Raw genomic sequence first — 26972 nt, 5'->3', positions numbered from 1 at the left:
ATTAGTTTTTTCTGTTTTAACCTTTCAAAAGCAAATACCTTATTCCTGATGTATACCTGATACATAAAGGGCTAGATTTACTAAGCTGCGGGTTTGAAAAAAGTGGGGATGTTGCCTATAGCAACCAATCTGATTCTAGCTGTCATTTTGTAGAAAATACTAAATAAATGAAAGCTAGAATCTGATTGGTTGCTATAGGCAACATCCCCACTTTTTCAAACTCGCAGCTTGGTAAATCTATACCTAAGTCTTTGTTTTGAAAGCCTTTTGCATATTGTGGTGCAAGAAAATGCTTTGTTGTACCTGTCTTTGGGAATGCGTATCCTGCTAGTGTAAAGAGAGGATTCATGTTGATTGGATCTTTTGATATGTTAGGCCTTTTGGAGGCAGGAAGGGTTAATTGTTACTAGATTTCCTGTGTCTAAAGACATCACTGAATTTGTAAGATATCACAGATAAGTGTAAATATCGTTAGCTTTGCGATGCATGCAAATCTATATTTTGGTAAACGGGGTAACATCCTGATTCTAAAAATAGCCTGTGTCCAAATCTGTATAAAATGCACTGACTTGTACACTGAAATGTATCATTCTGATGTTCCATCTGACCTGATCACTGATACCTCTAATCAGTGGAACTGTCCTTGTCAGGACACTTGAGCAATAAACGTCACTTGCTTCATAGACATGCTTGAAAATATCTTCCATGCTGAAACTCCTGTGATTTACAGATTAGACCCAAACTCTAATCCGTTCTCCAGCTGATTCTGACCCTGCTCCATAGAAAGAGGTCAGGAGTACCAGCCCAGGTACACCAGCAACGAGGTACGCTAGCAGCGTCAGTTACCCAGAAGGAATGTGGTTCGGGGTGCCATAAAAAGAGCTCAGTGGTGGCAGCCGGCCCCTCCCACTGCAGCAGGAGGAGTGTATTCGGAATAACGAAAGGGGACGGTGGCAAAGTAAGCCCAGCTGGTTCCCAACAACAACAGACAGGGTGGCATAGGCGGTCCATCCTGTCACACTGCCACTCTGCTTTTGGCGGACACACAGCTCCCCAAGACCTGGAGAGGTGGATCAAGGCAAAGGCAGGACACTGGGGACCGATTGTCCCTTTCCTGTCAGGTGTAGAGCTCTGTGAGGCTGGGACCCATTCTACCTGCTGTGGGGCTGAGACCCACTCTACTCGTAGTTGAGCTACGTCCCACTGCAGTGTACTCTGTGGGGCTGGGACCCACTCTACTTGCTGTGGGGTTACGACCCACCACTGCGTAATCTGTGGGGCTGAGACCCACTACTCACTCCCAAATCTCAAGGCCTTGGACAAAAATCTCACACTGCTGGCTGGATGCACGGTCCCACTGCTAGGCTGCTCTGTAATTGGACCATAGCTCCAACCTAGTGCAGGCATTACACTTTCTCAGTGGGGCTCCTATCCACTTTCACATAAATACATTTATTTAGCAAAATGGTAGCACCAAACAGCAATAAATATATTTAAATAATGATTTGAAACACTACAGTCTGGCACAGACAACATACACGATATAATGAAAACAACTTACCAGTATCCTAGTCATTCTCAGGGACTGCTGTCTATTCATGCATGCTTCTCCCCCTCTCTCTCTTTTAAGGCTACCAGCAAAGGTAGTGGCCGTGAGTCACTGTCACTCCGCTTTTGGCGGACACACAGCTCCCCAAGACCTGGAGAGGTGGATCAGGGCAGTACTCCAGGGACCAATTGTCCCTTTCCTGTCAGGGGCAGAGATCTATATGTCAATACCAGCCTGATTTCATCTTTCACTGGGTAGTGAATGCCAATTTGCTGTCCTCTGGAGATCTCTTTTAAGCCCAAAAATTACCTCATCAGCAATTTCAGGACCTGCCTGATTGATCCTTTTCTGTGCTTACCTTTTCACAGGTAAACATAGCGATAGCAGATGAGCCACTTATGATTTAATTAGGGACAAGTATTGTTCTGTGGCTATACAGAGAGTTTGTTTAAACAGGAGAGACCAAAATCCAGACACATTTACATTTAATACACAATGCAGTCCTTTGTAATTAAACATAGAGCTCTGTCTGTGTACCTTTTTCCTATCTTATTATATGAGACCTCCTGGTGTGATGTACATTCATACAGGACTGGTGGACAATAATCCTTTTGCCTAGTCTGAGACAATGGACTAGTTTGCAAGATACGAAAACCATGCTGTCAGACATTTTTAACTACTTACAAAATAAAATATATAGAAGTAGAAATATGACTGAAAAATATTGGAACCAGAGGGCTAGAAAATGTATATGTTTTTATACTTCACAGTTTGTGAGAAACAAGGTGCAGACTGGTTGAGATAAATTAATACCTCGTTTCACCACAATCGGCATTATATATACACGTCGGGTGTTACTGCTGTCGATAATTATATGTTGTCAGCATTATAGTTGTCTATATAATCATTGCATCTATTTTTTGGGTATCTGTATTTACATGTCTGAGTTTATAGCACTGGTTTTGTAAGCATTGCGAATGTGACTTCCACCGCAGTGTGCGCAGGACAGGGGAAGGTGTGTGAGAAGAAGGATGGGAATACAGTTGGTGGGATTGGATGTCCTGGGGGGACAAGGTGATTTGTGGTGTTATGGGGAGGGACAGTAGATAAAGGGAATAGACTTGGGCATGGAGTAATGATGTGGGGAGCCATGTGGGGGTGTGAGTGGAACTGTTGAATAGAGAGTTATACGGCACAGGAGATGAAGTAACTGAGTTCTTCCAGAGTCATGAAAGAAGAGAGCAGGGCAAAGTCCAGTTCAAACCTGAGATGCTCGCTGACCCCCATGTTCAGGTTTCGGTCTTGGTTTTGGGTCTGGATTAACTTCGTGTTTTGGTTTTGGCAAACCCGCCTTGCGTGTTTTGGTTTTGGATCCTTCCCTATTTTTTTTTCTAAATTCCCTATTTTTTTTTGCTAAAATCACATCATTTTGCTTTCCGCCCCCTACATTATTATTAACCTCAATAACACTAATTTCAAGTCATTTGCAGTCAATTTGGACCATCTCACAGGTCACAATATTATTTTCATACACTTTCAAACAAAGACTGCAGCGGCCTGCCTGGATGCTAAGCGACAAAGCAATAACTCAAACACACGGCAGTTTCTAGCACATCTAGGAAACATTACCACACAGCAGTGTCAGTAAAGAAAAGTGTTGCAAGATGGAATTGTCCTTGGATCATGAAATCAGTTATGGTTCATGTAGTGACTACAGGTGACTACTTCCAATGGTTTCAGCACCTTGCACAACACGGAAAGTATTCTCCACTGCGTTTGAGTAAAATACATCCCCCTCCTTTCCCAATGTCATTGCTTGTGGAGTAAGAGTGGTTGGCTTTTCGCTGTTCCTCCATCCGCAGAAGCATATACATGGTGAAATTCCCCCTTGTCACCACCTCTTGCTTCAGTTTGTGGCAGGGCAAATTAAATTGCTCTTGTAGCTGCTGCAATCTCCTACATGCTGTTGCCGAATGCCGGAAATGTCCAGATATTTTATGGGCCACAGACAGCATCTCCTGCACGTCCCTGTCATTTTTTATAAAGTTATGCACCACCAAGTTTATTGTGTGAGCAAAACAGGGAAAGTGATGGAATTCACCCAGATGTAGTGCTCTGACAATATTGCTGGCGTTATCAGAAATGACACATCCTGAGGAGAGTCCAAGCGGTATAAGCCATGTTGCAATGACATCCCTTAGTTTTTGTAACAGTTTGTCAGCTGTATGCCTCTGAGTGAAGTCGGTGATACACAGAGTAGCCTGCCTCTGACAAATATGATGTACTTGGATACATGCTGCTGCTGTTCCTACTAGTGAAGGTGAATCACCAACCCAGTGGGCTGTCACAGTCATATAATCTTTAGTTTGCCCCATTCTACATGTCCACATATCTGTGGTTAAGTGTAGAGTGGGTAGAATGGCATTTTGTAGCTCAATAATTACATTTTTACGAACCTTCTGGTAGAGGTGAGGAATAGCTTCTCTAGTAAAATGGTGTCGTGATGGAATTTGGTAACAGGGACACAAGACCTCAAGTAATTGTCTAAAACTAGCTGCATTAAAAGTGGATATGGAACGCAGATCTAATACTAGCATAGTCGCCATAGCATCTATGATCCATTTTGTGACTGGGTGACAGCTTTCATACTTGCTTCCTCTTGCAAAGGACTTTTTAACAGTCAATTGTTGTAAACTACTTTTTCTTCTTGGTCTGCTTCTGGGATGAAGGTTCACCCCCAGCAGCAGCAACAGCAGTGGGACTAACGCTCAAGAATTTTTCTGAGGAATTCAGGATAGTGGAGGCGTCATCTAGCCTTAGCAACTTGGATGCAAGACTAACTCCGATAGCTACTCAGGATATTCAAGAGGACGGTGTTGTGGGTGTAGATTGCAGGTGTCAGGATGAGGGTGAGAGAAGGGTCCTAGCTGATGATGGACTGCTTGTTGTTATTTTTTACCATAACTTTCTGATTTTCCCAACACCTTGCCATGAACTTGCGTCAAATGGCGTAACATGGATGAGGTTCGTAGATGGTTAAGGTCCCTCCCTCGACTGACTGTGGCTTTACAAACAATACAAATGGCTGGACAACTGTTATCAGGATTTGGGTAAAAATAATTCCACACATAAGAAGTGGATTGTTTGGTCTTATGCCCAGGCATGACAATGGAGGTCTTCTTATCATGTGCAAGAACTGCTTCCACTGGTCAGCTACACAATAACCCCCCTCATTGCAATTCCAAAGTAGTGTCCTCAATTTGTGTATCACCGGCTACACTTGGGTTGTTCAGGCACACATCTGCAGAAATGCTGAAAGAGGCCTTCTTTATGGGTACACTATCAGACAGGTCAGAATTACACATAGCAATCGTGGATAGACTCTCCTCAGGGATTTGTGTAATTTCTGAATCTGAACATACATTTTCCTCTATTGCCTTACTGTTTTCTTCCAGCTCGGCTTTTACACGTAAAAGTATTTGGACACTACTTTTGGAGTCCGCATGACAAGGTCTTGCTTGATCATGGCTGACCTTACAAGAAGATGCCTCAGTGACAGTTGCAGAACTAGCACTCATAGAGAAAGGTGAAGGCCTCATTCTTTCCTTGCACTGCCTGTGTAGAATGACATGTTGCATATAGAGAGAGAAAAAAGAAAACATAAGAGGCACTCCAGTCCCTTATCAGTAAATTCCATATATGAATAAAACTTGACTTTTATTGTATACATTTAAAAATGCGAAATATTAAAAAGTGGTAAATTGTGTGTATGTATTGTGTTAAAACAAACACCCGACAACAGTACAGGGAAAAAGAAATTCCTTGTTAAGACGTCAAGAGAAAATTCCCTTCATTATTAATCTCCTAATAGGATATCAAAAATCTCTTGATGTGATATATACTAATACAACTAATCTCCAGGGTAGTTCTGAAAGATAAAGAGGTGATCTCAGCAAACATCAATTGCTGTATAGTATAAATTTAAATTTAACTGAATCACATCTCACAGTCTAAAAACCTATATTATAGATTTCTCTGATAAATATATATAAAGCGCTGTATAGCTTTATCACTACTCATATGAGTCCCACACTCTCTTAACGTAAAGGAGACTTCTCCCAAGCATACAGGGTCATAGGTATGTCACATCGCCTCAGTTTAGCATGAGCGTGTAATAGCGCTACTCGCATGGGTTAAGTCCATAGATATATTTCTATCATTCCCTTGGACTACCTACAAAGTTATAGTGACTCCCATTCCCCTTCCATATAGGTGTGTATAATAGCTATGTAGCGCACAAGACGTGCCGTTAATGAGCGGTTAGAGCGTTCACTTGAGACAGAAGATCAGTGCCTGTCTGTGTTGTTGGGTGTGAGTGGCGTCCTAATGACGTCACTAAACCCCGACATACGTTTCGCACATTGCTTTTTCAAGGTGGTAACCCGAGGGTCCTGCTCGGGAAACTGATATACTTAGTTCATCCAATCATTTTGCCCCTATATGATTGACAGTTGAATCGGCTAATCACAGTCCATTGTATCGTGAAAAATTGTATCAGGGAATTTATATAGAGACATACTAACGTATATCAAAGGGAAAAGGAAAAAGGAAGGGGAGTTGGAGAATTTCTCTCCTAGATCAATAAAAATAGAAATGATTGCATGATCTCTATCCTAGGTTGTCATTGAATCACCTATAATTATCTTACTATTTTATTAACATGTACAAATGTACCAGGTAGGTAAATAAGGATTAACAATCCCATGTATAATGGATATTAGATGTTATTCCATTATCATTATATATAGTATAAATTAATAAAAAATATATATATGTTAATAAAATAAAAGTAAAGATAGAAAAATTGCATGATTTTTTGATTCCCCTATAATTATCTTACTATTTGCATATCCAGATGTACCAGGTAAGTAAGGATTAACAATCCTATGTAGCTAGAAAATATGCACAATGGATATTAGATGTCATTCCATTCTCATTATTTATAATATGGGTTTAATGGAAAGTATTCATAATTTATTATTTATTATTTATTAAATTCCCAGGGTGCATTTCCCTTATTTCAAAGGGTTGCTATTTCATCCTAATGCAATGTTCTTAATACATTGAGTTTACAGAAGCTTCAAAAATGTTCCCATGTAACTACATAAAATTATTCTCATAGGAAGCTCGCATAGCTGTTATATTCATTTAAACCCTGTGACGAGAGTGAGTTAAGTAGAAATATCCACTTGCTCTCACGTTGTAGTAGGATCTTATCAACATCTCCCCCTCTGATTCCCAATGTCACCTTCTCTATACCAAAACATTTTAAAAACTCATTGTTGCTATTATGTTTTTGAAGAAAATGTTTGGCCACTGGGGATAATTTCTTCATATTGTCTTGATCTCGTCGAGCGTTCCTGATGGATCCAATGTGTTCTAAAATACGTAATTTTAGCTTTCTTTTGGTTTTGCCCACATATAATTTGGGACATGAACACTTCAGACCATATACCACTCCACTGGTATTGCAATTGATGTATCCATTAATGAGATGTACAGTATCAAATTTATTCATACTTTTAATTGTTTTCTCCATATGGGCACACGCTTTGCAGCTACCACAACAGTAAGATCCTTTAAAGAAAAGAGATCTCGAGAAATTATTAAAGTGACTCTGAACTAATGTGTCTTTAAGATTTGTCGCACATCTCCAACTAAAGGAGGCCTTATCTCCCAGAGTATCCCTAATGTCATCATCAGACAAAAGTATGGGCCAGTTTTTTTGGACAATACTCTGGATCTCCTTCCATTCATCACAAAAGTCCCCTATGAATCTAATAGGATTATCCTTAACCAGTACTTTGGGGGTGTGAATAAGTGTTGTCCTCTCCTTTGTTTTTACATAATCCGCTGCTCTCTTTATACTTCTCTTACTGTATCCTCTATCCCTTAATCTGCAGGTTAATTCATCAGCCCGCAACTCATAATCTTTAGGGCTAGAACAATTTCGCTTCAACCTAAGAAATTCTCCTTTTGGAATATTGCGAACAATTGGGGGATAGTGGAAACGATTAAAGTGGAGGACACTGTTAGTTGCTGTATTTTTCCTAAAGAGATCAGTCTCTAGGAACCCATCAGTTCTCCTACGGATAGTGATATCTAGGAAATCAATTTCCTTTTGACTCATATTAAATGTCAGTTTCAAGTTGTTAGGATTATCATTCAAAACTGAAATAAAAACATGGAACAATTCTTGATTTCCCCTCCAGAAGATTAAAATATCATCTATGTATCTGATCCACAGTAAAACTTGGTCAGCATACATATCCAGATCTCCATTAAAAACAGTGTCATGTTCCCACTTGCCCAGATACAGATTCGCAAAGGTGGGGGCACAAGCTGCCCCCATAGCTGTGCCCCGAATCTGTAAATAAAAGCGGTTAGAGAATACAAAGAAGTTTTTAGTGAATATAAATTCCAATAGTTCTATAAGGAAAGCACTAAATTCACAATTGGGTTCCATCCGTAAGAAGTGTCTGACGGCTTTGATGCCAACTTTATGATCGATGCTCGTGTAGAGTGATTCCACATCTACTGTGATCATCCAGACATCATCCTCCAAAGGAAGATCCTCTACCAATTTAAGGACATCAGAAGTATCTTTGATGTAGGAGGGAAGGGAGGTTACAAATTTTCTTAGATGTGTATCAACAAAAATACTGGCTGACTCTGTTAAACTGGATATACCAGATAAAATCGGTCTCCCAGGTGGCATTTGTTGGTTTTTGTGGACTTTGGGTAGCAAATTGATAGTAGGGATCTTAGGATCTTCAGTTTTCAGAAAAGTCCATTCTGTTTTGTTGATAACCCCAGTTTTAAATGCTCTTTCAATAATCCGATTATATCTCTCCTTAAAGTCCGTCAGAGGATTGGAAAAAATGTCACGGGCACTAGGAGTCTTTACCCAGTATCACCCGCTGATGGTCTTATCAGAGCAGTAGAGTTGGTATATGATACTCTGATGGCAGGGTGATAATGAAACTGGAAACAGCAGATGGTTAGAGAATGCTCAGCAAGTCTATGACTAGCAGCACTGGTAAACAATAGGTAACTGAACACAAGGATCTGGATGGACAAGGACACGTGAGGGTATCCAGTGGTCTGCGCACGGCAAGTTGTACCACTGCTATAGTGAGAAGAATGTCTAGGAGTAATAAGGAGGTGGAAGTCAGCGGTCTGCGTATATCAAGTTGTACCGCTGTCTGTAGTGAAGGAATGGAATCCAGGTGAAGGTAACGGGGAAGTCAGTGGTCTGCGAGTAGCAAGTTGTACCACTGCTTATGTGAGAGGATATATGCAACTGGTGACACAGGGAAACAGGAATCAGTGGTCTGCCTCTAGCAAGTTGTACCACTGAATATATATGTGAGGAAGGACACGAGGAGATGAATGCTATGCAGAGTCTACACGGGTACACTGAACTTGATCCCACGTTGAACTGCACACAATAATAATAATGAATGAACAGCACTGCACAGATAAACAAAGTCACTCAAATAGTCCAGCAAAAGGAAACACAGTCAATAATAGCAATAGTCTCAGAGGATGGAAACTCCGTAGGAGAACAACTCAGTCCAGATGGATATGCAATACACCAGCACAGTCAATGAGAAGTATGCATACTGTGGTTCAGATGAGCAGGCTGTTAGAGATAGCTGCAGGGATACCTGAGCGGCCGGGAACAGACGAGATGAGAAGTCCTTGCAGAATGGAAGCGGCAGGTAGGTGCAGCGCACTGTAGGTAGGCCAGCAAGGATGACAAATACTCAGGAAGCAGTAGTATATTGAATAGAACAGCAGGAGCCCACGGGAGAGTTGAAGCGATGTAGCAAAGCTGGAAGCCGAGGAGCGTAGACTCGATGCAATAGGCAAGTTGACACAAATGGACACACTGTAGAAGCAGTAGGCAGCGGGTCAGCTGACGGCAGGTAGAATGCAGACTGGAGTGCTGAGACGAGCAAGACTCTATAGACACGCTGAAGTAGCTAACAGGAATCAGCTGGAACAGTAGCGATGTAACACAGGAGAGTTTGAAGTAATCTGTGACTGTAGATACACAGAGGCAGCGGATAGGAATCAGCTGCTGGAGTCACGTTGACACACAGGGGAGTTTGCAGTAATCTGTAACTGTAGATACACGGAGGCAGCGGATAGGAATCAGCTGCTGGAGTCACGATGAAACACAGGAGAATTTGAAGTAATCTGTAACTGTAGATACACGGAGGCAGCGGATAGGAATCAGCTGCTGGAGTTACGATGAAACACAGGAGAGTTTGAAGTAATCTGTAACTGTAGATACACGGAGGCAGCGGATAGGAATCAGCTGCTGGAGTTATGATGAAACACAGGAGAGTTTGCAGTAATCTGTAACTGTAGATACACGGAGGCAGCGGATAGGAATCAGCTGCTGGAGTCACGATAAAACACAGGAGAGTTTGCAGTAATCTGTAACTGTAGATACACGGAGGCAGCGGATAGGAATCAGCTGCTGGAGTCACGATGAAACACAGGAGAGTTTTCAGTAAGCTGTAACTGTAGATATACGGAGGCAGCGGATAGGAATCAGCGGCTGGAGTCACGATGAAACACAGGAGAGTTTGCAATAATCTGTAACTGTAGATATACGGAGGCAGCGGATAGGAATCAGCTGCTGGAGTCACGATGAACACAGAAGAGGTTGCAGTAATCTGTAACTGTAGATACACGGAGGCAGCGGATAGGAATCAGCTGCTGAAGACACTAGGAACACAAGGAATAGAAGTGGTCTGGAAACCACAAACGGCAAACAGGAATCAGCATAAGCTGAACACACGAGCAGGCACTGGAACACCTTCAGAGACTCATGAGGAATGAGACTCCAAGATCAGGCAACGTGGTATTGACCACAGGTGCTTAATATAGGGAGTGTTGCCTGATCAGCCAATTAAGTTAAAGGAACAGAACTGAAGGTTAAAAGGGACTGCACATGCGCAGTACCTCATAATAATGGACGGACACGGTTCCTAGCTACCTTCGAAGTAGCACTCACAGTCCGGTGAGTGACAAAAAAGTTGTTTGTAACACCTTCTGTCATTAAGTTGTTTTTCCATTTCTTTTTTGTACATATTCACTGGCCAAATAACGACATTTCCGCCTTTATCTGAAGGCTTGATGACAACGTCCTCCCAATTTTTAATTTCTTGTAATGCTTTTCTTTCATCATTACTAAGATTGCCCTTACATATTTTCTTAGTTCTTAATCTCAAATGATCTAATTCTCTAGAGACCATCCTTTCAAAGGTTGCTATCTGAGGACCTACTTGGTCTGTGGGAAAAAATTTAGATTTTCTCTTACAGATAACTCTAGAAGGTACACTCATATTTTCCAAAGACTCACTGGAGGTAGACTCCTGAGTATTTTGTTCCAAAAGGAGTTCTTCCAAGTCCTGTAGAACTTCTAAATCCTCCAGAGAGCTAAGGTGTACAGATTCTTCCAAAGTACTCCCACCATTCATACGGCCCCTCTCATGTTTATCCCTTTGGGTATTTGGGGAGAAAAACTTGGCCAATTTTAATTTCCGTGTAAATAAATGTAAGTCCTTCTCCCATTTAAACCGGTCAAATCCGGCAGTAGGTGAAAAAGATAACCCTCGTGAGAGGAGGTCCATATGCTGTTGTGTGAGTATTTTATCTGAGAGATTAATGATCTGTAAGGATGTAGTGTTACTCATTTTCGCCTCATGTGCCGTCTTCCGGGATTTCGTTGATTCTTCCAACCCCACTGATCCCGATCTCTTAACCTTCTTCCTCCCCCTCCTAATTGGTTTACGTCTGAATTTTCTCTCTCTTCCTGAGGACCCATAGTACGTTCTAAAAAAGTACTTGGGTCTTTAAAGGAGTATTTATTCCTACTTTCACGGAACCTCCTATTTCCAGAATCATGATCAGATGTCTCAAAATCAGATGACTCACCGCTGGTAGACAGTCCCATATCATCCCTACTATTGGTATTCCTATTTCAACCAATATTCCATTTAAAGATGGTACCACTTGTATAGTCTCTCTTATCACGAAAGAACTTGGATTTTTTCTTATCTACAATGAATCTCTCATATTGTTCCAATTCTTTTTTACTTTTTTCATACATATGTAAAAAGGATTCATTGGTCTCAAAGTCTTTGAGTTTCCCACTAAGATGTTCAATCTCTTTGGAGTATTGATCTAGCATAAGTGTATCATGCTTTAGGACAATCTGAATGAGTTCCCTAGAACATTTCAATAATGCACTTTCCCATTCAACTTTTAATTCAGGAGTTGCCAATTCATAAGAGGGGAAAACTTTTGGGCGTAACCCCCGTGGAGTGATTGAGTTTTTAAGATAATTTTCATTTGTAGTTAAATCCCACCAGGTTTGGCTCTGTTTACGCAATGAGATTTTAAGTTGGTACAGGTTGTCTCTCCAACCATTATTTCCTGATGGAATACCTATGTCCCCTTTCTCTGAGAATATAGATTCCAAATTTCCCCTTCTTTTTTCACAATATTTACTAAGATCTGCTTTAAGATTGAAAGTGGCCATAATTGTAGTTATGTTATGTCACTTCATATAGAGGATAGACTTCAGTGTAAATTACTCCAATAATTGTAACAAAATTGTTGATATATATATCTTGAACTGGTGCTCACCACAGAGACTGAGATAGACCTCAGTAAACAAATAGTATCAAAGTAACATGGGGATGTGGTCGCACACAGGTGGAACTCGTTATCTATTTATTTGTGACAAAAACAGTCCAAAGATAGATATGGTGCACTCTCAATAATTTTAAGCATAGAGCATATAGAGAGAGAAAAAAGAAAACATAAGAGGCACTCCAGTCCCTTATCAGTAAATTCCATATATGAATAAAACTTGACTTTTATTGTATACATTTAAAAATGCGAAATATTAAAAAGTGGTAAATTGTGTGTATGTATTGTGTTAAAACAAACACCCGACAACAGTACAGGGAAAAAGAAATTCCTTGTTAAGACGTCAAGAGAAAATTCCCTTCATTATTAATCTCCTAATAGGATATCAAAAATCTCTTGATGGGATATATACTAATACAACTAATCTCCAGGGTAGTTCTGAAAGATAAAGAGGTGATCTCAGTAAACATCAATTGCTGTATAGTATAAATTAAAATGTAACTGAATCACATCTCACAGTCTAAAAACCTATATTATAGATTTCTCTGATAAATATATATAAAGCGCTGTATAGCTTTATCACTACTCATATGAGTCTCACACTCTCTTAACGTAAAGGAGACTTCTCCCAAGCATACAGGGTCATAGGTATGTCACATCGCCTCAGTTTAGCATGAGCGTGTAATAGATATAATTATCTATTAGATATATTTCTATCATTCCCTTGGACTACCTACAAAGTTATAGTGACCCCCATTCCCCTTCCATATAGGTGTGTATAATAACTATGTAGCGCACAAGACGTGCCGTTAATGAGCGGTTGGAGCGTTCACTTGGGACAGGAGATCAGTGCCTGTCTGTGTTGTCGGGTGTGAGTGGCGTCCTAATGACGTCACTAAACCCCAACGTAAGTTTCGCACATTGCTTTTTCAAGGTGGTAACCCGAGGGTCCTGCTCAGGAAACTGATATACTTAGTTCATCCAATCATTTTGCCCCTATATGATTGACAGTTGAATCGGCAAATCACAGTCCATTGTATCGTGAAAAATTATATCAGGGAATTTATATAGAGACATACTAACGTATATCAAAGGGAAAAGGAAAAAGGAAGGGGAGTTGGAGAATTTCTCTCCTAGATCAATAAAAATAGAAATGATTGCATGATCTCTATCCTAGGTTGTCATTGAATCACCTTAAAATTGCTTAAAATTATTGAAAGTGCACTATATCTATCTTTGGACTGTTTTTGTCATTGGAAATGATGGTTGGAGAGACAACCTGTACCAACTTAAAATCTCATTGCGTAAACAGAGCCAAACCTGGTGGGATTTAACTACAAATGAAAATCATCTTAAAAACTCAATCACTCCACGGGGGTTACACCCAAAAGTTTTCCCCTCTTATGATTTGGCAACTCCTGAATTAAAAGTTGAATGGGAAAGTGCATTATTGAAATGTTCTAGGGAACTCATTCAGATTGTCCTAAAGCATGATACACTTATGCTAGATCAATACTCCAAAGAGATTGAACATCTTAGTGGGAAACTCAAAGATTTTGAGACCAAGGAATCCTTTTTACATATGTATGAAAAAAGTAAAAAAGAATTGGAACAATATGAGAGATTCATTGTAGATAAGAAAAAATCCAAGTTCTTTCGTGATAAGAGAGACTATACAAGTGGTACCATCTTTAAATGGAATATTGGTAGAAATAGGAATACCAATAGTAGGGATGATATGGGACTGTCTACCAGTGGTGAGTCATCTGATTTTGAGACATCTGATCATGATTCTGGAAATAGGAGGTTCAGTGAAAGTAGGAATAAATACTCCTTTAAAGACCCAAGTACTTTTTTAGAACGTACTATGGGTCCTCAGGAAGAGAGAGAAAATTCAGACGTAAACCAATTAGGAAGGGGAGGAAGAAGGTTAAGAGATCGGGATCAGTGGGGTTGGAAGAATCAACGAAATCCCGGAAGACGGCACATGAGGCGAAAATGAGTAACACTACATCCTTACAGATCATTAATCTCTCAGATAAAATACTCACACAACAGCATATGGACCTCCTCTCACGAGGGTTATCTTTTTCACCTACTGCCGGATTTGACCGGTTTAAATGGGAGAAGGACTTACATTTATTTACACGGAAATTAAAATTGGCCAAGTTTTTCTCCCCAAATACCCAAAGGGATAAACATGAGAGGGGCCGTATGAATGGTGGGAGTACTTTGGAAGAATCTGTACACCTTAGCTCTCTGGAGGATTTAGAAGTTCTACAGGACTTGGAAGAACTCCTTTTGGAACAAAATACTCAGGAGTCTACCTCCAGTGAGTCTTTGGAAAATATGAGTGTACCTTCTAGAGTTATCTGTAAGAGAAAATCTAAATTTTTTCCCACAGACCAAGTAGGTCCTCAGATAGCAACCTTTGAAAGGATGGTCTCTAGAGAATTAGATCATTTGAGATTAAGAACTAAGAAAATATGTAAGGGCAATCTTAGTAATGATGAAAGAAAAGCATTACAAGAAATTAAAAATTGGGAGGACGTTGTCATCAAGCCTTCAGATAAAGGCGGAAATGTCGTTATTTGGCCAGTGAATATGTACAAAAAAGAAATGGAAAAACAACTTAATGACAGAAGGTGTTACAAACAACTTTTTTCCAATCCTCTGACTGACTTTAAGGAGAGATATAATCTGATTATTGAAAAAGCATTTAAAACTGCGGTTATCAACAAAACAGAATGGACTTTTCTGAAAACTGAAGATCCTAAGATCTCTACTATCAATTTGCTACCCAAAGTCCACAAAAACCAACAAATGCCACCTGGGAGACGGATTTTATCTGGTATATCCAGTTTAACAGAGTCAGCCAGTATTTTTGTCGATACACATCTAAGAAAATTTGTAACCTCCCTTCCCTCCTACATCAAAGATACTTCTGATGTCCTTAAATTGGTATGGGATCTTCCTTTGGAGAATGATGTCTGGATGATCACAGTAGATGTGGAATCACTCTACACGAGCATCGATCATAAAGTTGGCATCAAAGCCGTCAGACATTTCTTACGGATGGAACCCAATTGTGAATTTAGTGCTTTCCTTATAGAACTATTGGAATTTATACTCACTAAAAACTTCTTTGTATTCTCTAAACGCTTTTATTTACAGTTTCGGGGCACAGCTATGGGGGCAGCTTGTGCCCCCACCTTTGCGAATTTGTATCTGGGCAAGTGGGAACATGACACAGTTTTTAATGGAGATCTGGATATGTATGCTGACCATGTTTTACTGTGGATCAGATACATAGATGATATTTTAATCTTCTGGAGGGGAAATCAAGAATTGTTCCATGATTTTATTTCAGGTTTGAATTATAATCCTAACAACTTGAAACTGACATTTAATATGAGTCAAAAGGAAATTGATTTCCTAGATATCACTATCCGTAGGAGAACTGATGGGTTCCTAGAAACTGATCTCTTTAGGAAAAATACAGCAACTAACAGTGTCCTCCACTTTAATAGTTTCCACTATCCCCCAATTGTTCGCAATATTCCAAAAGGAGAATTCCTTAGGTTGAAGCGAAATTGTTCTAGCCCTAAAGATTATGAGTTGCGGGCTGATGAATTAACCTGCAGATTAAGGGATAGAGGATACAGTAAGAGAAGTATAAAGAGAGCAGCGGATTATGTAAGAACAAAGGAGAGGACAACACTTATTCACACCCCCAAAGTACTGGTTAAGGATAATCCTATTAGATTCATAGGGGACTTTTGTGATGAATGGAAGGAGATCCAGAGTATTGTCCCAAAAAACTGGCCCATACTTTTGTCTGATGATGACCTTAGGGATACTCTGGGAGATAAGACCTCCTTTAGTTGGAGACGTGCGACAAATCTTAAAGACACATTAGTTCAGAGTCACTTTAAAGAAAAGAGATCTCGAGAAATTATTAAAGGATCTTACTGTTGTGGTAGCTGCAAAGCGTGTGCCCATATGGAGAAAACAAATAAAATTATGGATAAATTTGATACTGTACATCTCATTAATGGATACATCAATTGCAATACCAGTGGAGTGGTATATGGTCTGAAGTGTTCATGTCCCAAATTATATGTGGGCAAAACCAAAAGAAAGCTAAAATTACGTATTTTAGAACACATTGGATCCATCAGGAACGCTCGACGAGATCAAGACAATATGAAGAAATTATCCCCAGTGGCCAAACATTTTCTTCAAAAACATAATAGCAACAATGAGTTTTTAAAATGTTTTGGTATAGAGAAGGTGACATTGGGAATCAGAGGGGGAGTTGTTGATAAGATCCTACTACAACGTGAGAGCAAGTGGATATTTCTACTTAACTCACTCTCGCCACAGGGTTTAAATGAATATAACAGCTATGCGAGCTTCCTATGATAATAATTTTATGTAGTTACATGGGAACATTTTTGAAGCTTCTGTAAACTCAATGTATTAAGAACATTGCATTAGGATGAAATAGCAACCCTTTGAAATAAGGGAAATGCACCCTGGGAATTTAATAAATAATAAATAATAAATTATGAATACTTTCCATTAAACCCATATTATAAATAATGAGAATGGAATGACATCTAATATCCATTGTGCATGTTTTCTAGCTACATAGGATTTTTAATCCTTACTTACTTACCTGGTACATCTGGATATGCAAATAGTAAGATAATTATAGGGGAATCAAAAAATCATGCAATTTTTCTATCTTTACTTTTATTTTATTAACATATATATATTTTTTATTAATTTATACTATATATAATGATAATGGAATAACATCTAATATCCATTATACATGGGATTGTTAATCCTTATTTACCTACCTGGTACATTTGTACATGTTAATAAAATAGTAAGATAATTATAGGTGATTCAATGACAACCTAGGATAGAGATCATGCAATCATTTCTATTTTTCTATTGATCTAGGAGAGAAATTCTCCAACTCCCCTTCCTTTTTCCTTTTCCCTTTGATATACGTTAGTATGTCTCTATATAAATTCCCTGATATAATTTTTCACGATACAATGGACTGTGATTAGCCGATTCAACTGTCAATCATATAGGGGCAAAATGATTGGATGAACTAAGTATATCAGTTTCCCGAGCAGGACCCTTGGGTTACCACCTTGAAAAAGCAGTGTGCGAAACGTACGTCGGGGTTTAGTGACGTCATTAGGACGCCACTCACACCCGACAACACAGACAGGCACTGATCTCCTGTCCCAAGTGAACGCTCTAACCGCTCATTAACGGCACGTCTTGTGCGCTACATAGCTATTATACACACCTATATGGAAGGGGAATGGGAGTCACTATAACTTTGTAGGTAGTCCAAGGGAATGATAGAAATATATCTATGGACTTAACCCATGCGAGTAGCGCTATTACACGCTCATGCTAAACTGAGGCGATGTGACATACCTATGATCCTGTATGCTTGGGAGAAGTCTCCTTTACGTTAAGAGAGTGTGGGACTCATATGAGTAGTGATAAAGCTATACAGCGCTTTATATATATTTATCAGAGAAATCTATAATATAGGTTTTTAGACTGTGAGATGTGATTCAGTTAAATTTAAATTTATACTATACAGCAATTGATGTTTACTGAGATCACCTCTTTATCTTTCAGAACTACCCTGGAGATTAGTTGTATTAGTATATATCACATCAAGAGATTTTTGATATCCTATTAGGAGATTAATAATGAAGGGAATTTTCTCTTGACGTCTTAACAAGGAATTTCTTTTTCCCTGTACTGTTGTCGGGTGTTTGTTTTAACACAATACATACACACAATTTACCACTTTTTAATATTTCGCATTTTTAAATGTATACAATAAAAGTCAAGTTTTATTCATATATGGAATTTACTGATAAGGGACTGGAGTGCCTCTTATGTTTTCTTTTTTCTCTCTCTATATGCTCTATGCTTAAAATTATTGAGAGTGCACCATATCTATCTTTGGACTGTTTTTGTCACAAATAAATAGATAACGAGTTCCACCTGTGTGCGACCACATCCCCATGTTACTTTGATAGAATGACATGTTGGCAATTTTATTTTTTTCAAGGTAAAAGGTGTGTTATTCCATTTTTCTTTCCCTGATTTTAAAAAAACACTATGCACCTTTACATAGGCTTTAGCAGATGACGCAGAGTGATTACTCTCATCATGACTGGTGCCAGCAGCTGTGAAGAGAGGAGGTGTTTGTTTCAGCTCTGACTTCCAGAAGCCTGGAGGGTAGAGTTTTTTGCCAAACCCAGTCTTGATGGAGCCTCCTGGGGCAGCATTTTCTAGGAGAGTCCCCTGGCTACTGGGCCTGGCCCGGGCCTAGGCCCAGTTTCATCCAGGATCCATGATAATCAGCTTCCCAGGATGAGTGGTGCTACTGCTGATGAAAATGCAGGAAAGGCCCCAGCCTCAACATCTCCCCGCTCCGTCTGTTGTTTTGTAAAGGGTGACAAAACAACAGACCGTGATCAGGATAAAGCTGAAGTTAAAGCTCCTGACTCGGTGCAGCCTGTCGAAGAAAAGAAACCTACAGCAAAGGTAACCCCCTGTTTTCAACTTACCACATTAGAGGGAGAAAGTGGTTCAGGGGGTGGGCCGGATCCTGGGGTGGAAGCGCCTGTTTCATCCAGTCAGGGTGGTCAGGAGGCTGAAGCCTTGGGGGATGCCCGGTCAGTGCCTGACTCCAGAGGGTATCTATCCTGGGGAGACAGAGTGGAAATGTAGGATCTGCAGGAAGAAGTGCAAAGGGCAGAGACCTCAGTTGCTAGATTGCAACAGAGAATTGCTAAAATGAAGCTAAAGAAAAATAAGTTGTTTACCCGTGACAAAGTGGAAATGCAGAGGGCTATTGATGAATTGGCGGATAACCTAAAGTATAAAGAATCTCACATGGAGGAGTTGCATAAGAGATTGGCATATTACCAGCAATCCGAGGGAGAGTAGTCAGCTATTAACATTTGCTGATTCTTTTACTACTGATCCATCCCAAGGTATGATACAGCTGACTGTGGGTCCTGCATGTGAAGCTGTAAAATGTGTGGATCCTGTCTCTGTAAATACAACCTCACAATCTGCATCAGTCCCTCTGCCTGCTAATATCCCTGTGTCATAGATGGAAAATATGGAAGGAGAAAATGCCCTTTATTCATCCATAAGGGCATTGGAAGAAGGTGTGACATCGCAGAGTGTGGCCGTGAGTGCAGAAGGGTCTGTAGTGGGCCTTACAGTGTCTATAGCAAAAGAGTCACCTGAAGTCCAAGATGGTGGTTTGTCAGCGGCAGCTGAGAGCACTGAAGGGTCTGTAGTTGGCCCTGTTGTACCTCAGCCAGGGGTCACTCCTCTCCCTGGTGGTCCAGTGGTAAAATTCAAAACACAAGATGGTGGCTTTGGTTCGAGTGCTGCGACCGGAAGTATGGTGCAGTCTGTAATGGACTCTGTTGCATCTGTGTCAGCAGCTAACTGTGTTGTGCAGCAGGAGGAGGCTCAGATTGATCTTGCAATGAGTGAGTCTCTTGAAGAACTAATGTCTGCAGCAGCCAGCATTACCACAGGTGTAAAGAAACTGAGTTCAGAGACTGAGGCACCAAGTGCTTTGGACACTGAGATAAGGGGTGAGAGACTTGCATTTGCTAGTTCACCTAGTGCTGGTACTGTGTGTGATATTGCAATTAGTGTGGCTGAATCTGTTTTGGCTCCTGCTATGTCTGTGGCTGGGGGTGGGGAGATCCCTGATCCTCCAGTTACTTCTTTAGAGCCTCAACCTGGGACTTCAGGTGCTGTGGGTAGACCAGCCCTTGTGTCATATGCCTGGGTATTAACAGGGAAGCGGGTGATGACTCCACAGCCTGTGTTAGGAGGAGTTCCACCAAAACGGCAAAATGTTGTTTAATTAAATTAGATAAGAAAAGAGACCCCCCCCTCCCTCTAGACCTGATTTTCTTAATCAATTTTTTACACTGGGCTTTGTAGCTAGTGATCTGTTTGCTTGCATACACCCTGTAGGCTCCCCTGAGTATGTCATTAGCTTTTCCACCTATGGGGGTCTTCAGGCTTTCTGGAATATATGGGGTTCTGTTAAAGGGCAGAGTCCCTGGCTAAGATATAGAGCTTACGCAGTTACTAGACAAGAGCAGGTTAGGATTACAATATTAGTCCGTAACGAGTCTTTGTCAGTGGCAGATCTGTCTTTTTGGGTTAAACGTTATGCAGACCTACTTTCACCCTTAAGTAAGGTGCCGGATCCAGAACACCATGTCTGGGGTGTGGCCTGGTCCACGACTGTACGGCTGCAGCAGAGTGAGGGGCGTATTCTGCATCTTCCATCTGCAGCCTACATAGGTCGGGATAGGATCCAGTGTTTCTACCCCGGTCAGCCTTGTTTATGCCACCGGTGTGGATCTTTCGTCACATTAGCAATAATTGTACGGAATTGAAGTGTTCTTTGTGTCAGGGGCTAGGGCACAACAAAAGGGATTGTACTGCAATTAAGTGCAATCTTTGTGGTGAGGATGGCCACCTATATAGTAGATGCCCACTGCCAGAGCATAATAAAGTTTCTTCAATTGTGGTTCCCACTGTGACCCCCTCAGTAGTGAGCCCTATGGTTGAAGAGGGAATAGTCTTGTAACAAAGCATGGAAGGTACTCTGGAGCGTGTGAGGGATGAGGCTGTGCAAGGCACATCTCAGAATAAGGCACATGCGACTCCTGATCATGTCTCAGAGTCCGAAATGGAGATGGAGAATGAGGAATGGACCCTAGTGGGCAAAAATAAAAGGAGAAAGCAGGTGTCCAGCAAATCATGGGACATTGTGGTTGTAAATCGGTTTTTGGTTATTTCCAGTGAAGAGGAGGAAGAGGGAGAGGTGGTTAGGGACATAGAAGGTGATTTGAAACTTAGGCCTAAGCATCAGATGAAGAAGGTTAAGAAGTAACCTAGGAACCCCACTCAGTTACAGGTGGTGGAACTCCCTGTTGGCGTAGGAGTTGGGTTAGTGGTAGGAGGAGACAAGGGGAAGGGTAGAGAGAAGAGGCAGCCAGATTACTCAGTGGTCCCTTCGACACCTAGGATGGGTCCTGTTCTTGGAGTTGCTCCAGTTCCCTTGACCCTTAACACTATAATGCCTGGGGAAGTACCCACCCATGTAGAGACTCCAGAGGTTTGTACTCATTCAGTCATTTCCTTGGGTACAAATGCTGTTCCTAAGCCCCTTAAGGGCTCTGCTGAAGAGGTAGTCATAACTAAATCCATTCCCCCTGATAAGGAACAGTGTGATGGTGGGCCAGGTATGGTTGACATCTCCAAAAAGAATGTTGGAAGGAGGACTCAGGTTATAAAGCCTCCTTCAAAGGAGTCAAGGAAAGAGCTGGTCTCCTCTGTGGGATAGAGCCAAAATAAGTAAAGTGGAACTAAGTGGGCCTACTTCTTTAACCTAGAATGATGGCTCCCCAACCTATTAGATTTGCACCATTAATGTGGCATCTATAATGTACGAACGAGCTCGCTACATAGCCTATAGTTTTTCCGACATGCTTGAGGACGATTTTTTATTTTTGCAAGAGACTAGGGTAGGTCGACTGTCGGACCTCCACAAAGCCAAGCGTGAGTGGAGGTGGGGTCCCTCTTATTGGTCTCTTGCGGCCAAGCCGTACTAACTATTGAGCGGGCTATAGAACTTGAAGTAGGTAGATGTATGATTCTGGATGTCACTCTGAAGGGGTGCGACCTCAGGTTAATTAACATCTATTACAGTTCGCAATCTAAGTGGGACAGGAAGTGCCTTTTCAGAGAGATAAAGCCTTCCCTTTTTACATCCCGGCAAGTAGTTTTTGGAAGTGATTTCAACACCATTATTAGGCCCAAAGACAGGGGAGGATCCAATTCTACGCTGGGCTGCGATTCCCTTTTTCTAGTTAGCATGGTTAGACAGGCATGTCTGGTGGATGTGCTCGTTTGCCAGACCTCACAGGTTTCACTTTTTTTAGAGGTAGCGATAGGGGTAGGTCTAGGATAGACAGGTTTTTTGTTAAGGAGAGCTCTGCGACTTCGGCACCTGTGCTGAGACCTGTGGAGTTCTCTGATCACGTTTGTCTGTGTGACAGCTTGAACGCCTCAGAAACCCCTCAGAAAGGCAGGGGCCTGTGGCGTCTGAACCCTGAGCTCCTAAAGGAGGATGAGATTAGACAGTCCTTTAGGGACTTTTTTGAAACCCAGGAATCACTTTTGGAGGCAGGTTGGAGTAGGTCAGAGTGGTGGGAGGTTTGCAAGAAGTGAACTCGGAGCTTCTTCCGCCATCTCGTAAGTCACAGAAACTTGGTAAAAATAAATATCTTCTCAGCTTTGAGGCAGAAACTTGCTTTCCTGATCTCTGAACAGGGAGATGGTGGGGAGATCCCCCGGGTGAAGGCTCGGTTGAAGGAGCGTCAGTATGATCGGTATGCTTCCTTAGCTTTGGAGAGGGATTATGGTGAATACCACTCGCCAGACCCCAACCAGAGCTGTAGGAACTCGATCAAAGCTAAGGAGGTAAGAGGGCTGTGTGATGAGTGGGGTGTCTTTCAACAATCTCGGGAAGGCATTCTTGGCATCATTGGCTCTTTTTACTCTGGCCTCCTCTCTGAGAAATCACTTGACAGAGGGAAGATGGAGCAATTTCTCAAGGAAACTCCTGGTGTGAATAACCTGCATGCTGTGCTTGACACCCTGGATGGTGATATAACAGTAGATGAGGTCAAGGCTGCCATAGACAGTCTGTCTATGAAGAAGTCCCCAGGACCGGATGGTCTGACATCTGAGTTTCATAAGACCTTTGTCGACATCTTAGCCCCTCGCCTTGTGGAAGTGTTTAATGAGTGCTTGGGCGAGGGTTTACTGCCTCCTTCTATGAGGACATCTGCCCTTTGTCACACGTCGGTCCCATAGATAGGTGCCGGCACTGTGACTTGCCTCTGGGAACTGCGATTGAACCTATTCCTGTTTCTAAGATACTACCTTTGCACAGATGTTCCTGATTGCTTTGCTTGGACCTTCTTTCGATTGTCATTGGTTCTGGAGTATTACTTAAACTACCCATGGTCCTTGGCTCATTGCCTGTTCTTCGTGTTACTCAGTCTGCCTTGGTCCTGGCTGCCACTACTGAACCTCTCGCTGCTGATACCTGTTTGCTGGACTTCTGTATCTACAACCGCTGTACCTGGTGCTTGCAGTTCTACGCTGTTATGTGCGTATTGTCATTAACTCTATCACTAGTCCTAACCCTTTCACAACCTCTAATACTAGCACTAGCCCTAACCCAAATACAAACCCTAGCCTTAGTCCTAACCCTTACCCTAACTCTAATACCGGCCTAGTGTTAAGTGCGTATTGTCGCTAACCAATAACGATTGTCGAACCTCGATTTGTGTTTCCAACGCACAAAGATTTATTCGCAAATAGTAGAATAATATGCTCAAGCGAAGTGATAATAAATATAGCCGTTATTTATCGCAGACGCTCTGGATCCAGTGTGCAGCATTCAATCCTGAAGTCTGGGGACAAGATGTCTGAACACTAGATGTGAAGCTGCTGCTTATATACACACAAAAATACAGTAACACAAAGAAGATGGTATAGCTTGCATTTATTGGTCCAGGTCTCAGGAAGGTCCAAGGGGCTGTCAATCATTGGCTAGTTCATCCTAAGGAATCCAAAGGAGGGGGTCACCTCTCCAGGGGGTATGCTCGGCTCTTCCCGCCAAGATTCCTTAGTCTTAAGTAGTTCATAATTCCCTATCATTCATAACTTGTGTATGCACCCTGCGATTCCCTCGCAGGGTGAACCAAACAGTAGGATATGTAAAAAGGTTTATTATGATACCACTCATGATATGATTCCTTCAACCTGTTCCATGTATTTCACTAATATGCATGTAACTCTAATAATAACATATAAATACTACTATATTTCGACATAACTGACTATGTGTTGCAACTACCATTAATGTGTACTATTTTATAAGTATGCGTGTTTGTGCGAATGTATGGTAAAAGACCTATTACTGTTGCTGCCACGTGTAGTGGATGCGTACGCCCTTTCACGCCGTAGCGTGCCCTTGTACGTTGATGCGTACCGTACGCATCTTTTCAGACAAAGACAACCAAGTTTGCTCGACTTTAATTGAAATGACTTTATCCAATTTGCTGACTTCGACAGCTCCACCCTTTGATAGTTTTAATAAACTATCACCCAATCACCGTTTCAAGTTGAGGATTATACAATACTTCTTCACAGACCATGATCTCGGTATCTGGTACCACCCTTTCAGTCTCTTTCTCAGTGTTACTCCTAGGAGACCATTTTCCACACTTCAACACAGTAGGAACACATTTGACACATAAACCAATTGCTAAGATGACACCCAGTATAAGCAGAAGGAGCTTACCTACACTAGCAACCATTTCCTGTACCCACTCCCCCAGACCGGAGAACCATTTCACAGGGTTCAACCACGAGAACCAACCCGCCACCTTTTCCCCAACCTCATACAACGAAGAATTATGGCTCTTTCGAAATTCCCATTTCAGCTGCAAAATTTCATCCATCTTCCGGTCTATAACCTCTTTAGGGTCATCCGTATTATTAGTAATGTACGTGCAACATTTGACACCGAACTGGGTGGCCAGTGTCACACAGTACCCACCAGTAATAGAGGTGAGATAATTTAGTACCAGTCTATGTTGTACCAGCTCCTTCTTGTACGCTTGTAGCTCCCTTCCAGTATACCTGAAAGTGTCATCATACATCTCGGTGATATTATCTATTAATTTAGCTAGGTCTTGGATATATTTAAAGTTTAATGTTCCCCGAGCGGTCCTGGTGAGGTCTAGAGCATACATAACTTGAAAACCAGCAGTTTCACTAATAGATTTTGTAGCTATGGGTTCCTCACTAGGAATCATATTTCTCTTGCCACGGTGTTCATACTGTGTATGTATGTATGGTGGTGATGTAGTCTTGTGAATACCAACCATTTCTTCATGAGTAATAGTCATGATTTCAGGAACCAGTTTAGCTAAGAAACATAAGCATTTGGAACTCGGAGTCACCCAGGAATAAGCTTTCCTCCCACAAACAAAATACACATTATCAGGGAGAACATAAGGAACAGTATGCCCATGAATTATATCACACAGAGTTTTGATAAAACTACCCATGCCTAGTGTCTCCATTTGCTCTAGACACGTGTCGGCATTAATGACATTTTTACATTTATCTGTAGAGACTTTTCCGATGGATACCTTCTTATGTCTGGTTATACGCCCTAATTTGTGACTTCCATCAAAATTCCTGCCTAGTAGTGACCTTGTGAGTCTCCCTCTAAAATGAGTGTGGCGAGCCATTGTCTGATCTGATAGGTCAGCCTCCCAATTCTCCAGGCGCTTTGCATGAGATATATTTAGGCACAGCAAAGATCTGCCTATGGAGTATTGTCGAAGCGTCAGACTAGGGGACCTAGTGTTATTGTACCTCCCGTCTATGGGCCTCCCACCCCATAATTCGAGTACTTCAGATATGTTTAGAGGGAATGGCACTAGTCCTATATTATGCTGCCCTTGCGGAACGTGAGAGCACACCCAACACTCGGTTTGGTTTAGCACCTTACCCACCAGGGAGTGATAATCCTCCAAAGGATGCCCGCCTATATTCAGAGTACTGGGGGACTGGCATCATTGGATGCATCTCTCTTCAACTAGGGAGTCGCAGAACTTGCAGATACAATACTCATCAGACAATAGCCCCTCACACTGCCTCCGAGTTCCTGAGCTAGCAGACCTTTTCATAACCCCCGGACCAAGTTTGATAATGGGCTGCTCTGAGTATCCTAATAACTTTTCTTCTGCCTCCATTTCATCCGTATCACTCCCAGAACTCTCCTGCGTCCTCCATCCTCCTTCACAAAAATAGAATGTCCTAAAAAAAATTAAAAACAAGGAAAATCCTGGAACAAAAGAAAAACAAAAACCGCCACTCCATCGCTGGAAAGATAGTTTTGGGGCAACGTCTCTGGTTCAGGTTTCTTGACTGCAGGCTTTAGGTCTCCTGGAACAGACTCACGAGTGACAGATCTATGTTGTTGGTCTTCACTTTATCTTGCACTTTCTCCGGATTATGGACTCTCCTGCAGTGGTTGGAATGGACCCAAGTGTCTCTCTCTGCAACCTTCAGTGATGTAGTACTGGTCAGCAGCACTTGGTACGGGCCTTCCCAACGGTCTGTTAAACAACCTGAACGTAAGAAATTGCGGATCATAACATAGTCTCCAGGTTCAACATCATGACAGTTCGTTTCTGGCATACCAGGTGACAGCATTTTTAGTTTTTGTTGTTGTTGTTTTAGCTGTCTACTCATTCTTATAAGATATTGTACAGTCACTTCATTATTACACTTCAAGTCGTCTTGTGGACTCACGATCAAATGAGGTTGTCGTCCGAACAGTATCTCAAAAGGGGACAGATTAAGAGGAGGTCTAGGAGTGGTCCGAATGCTATGGAGGACCAATGGCAAAGCCTCAGGCCATGCCAACCCAGTTTCAGCCATTATCTTACCAAGCTTGTTCTTTATAGTACCGTTTACTCTCTCCACCTTACCA

This window comes from Mixophyes fleayi, chromosome 3 (genome assembly GCF_038048845.1).
Source record: "Mixophyes fleayi isolate aMixFle1 chromosome 3, aMixFle1.hap1, whole genome shotgun sequence".
NCBI lineage: Eukaryota > Metazoa > Chordata > Amphibia > Anura > Limnodynastidae > Mixophyes > Mixophyes fleayi.
This window is presented reverse-complemented; position numbering follows the sequence as displayed.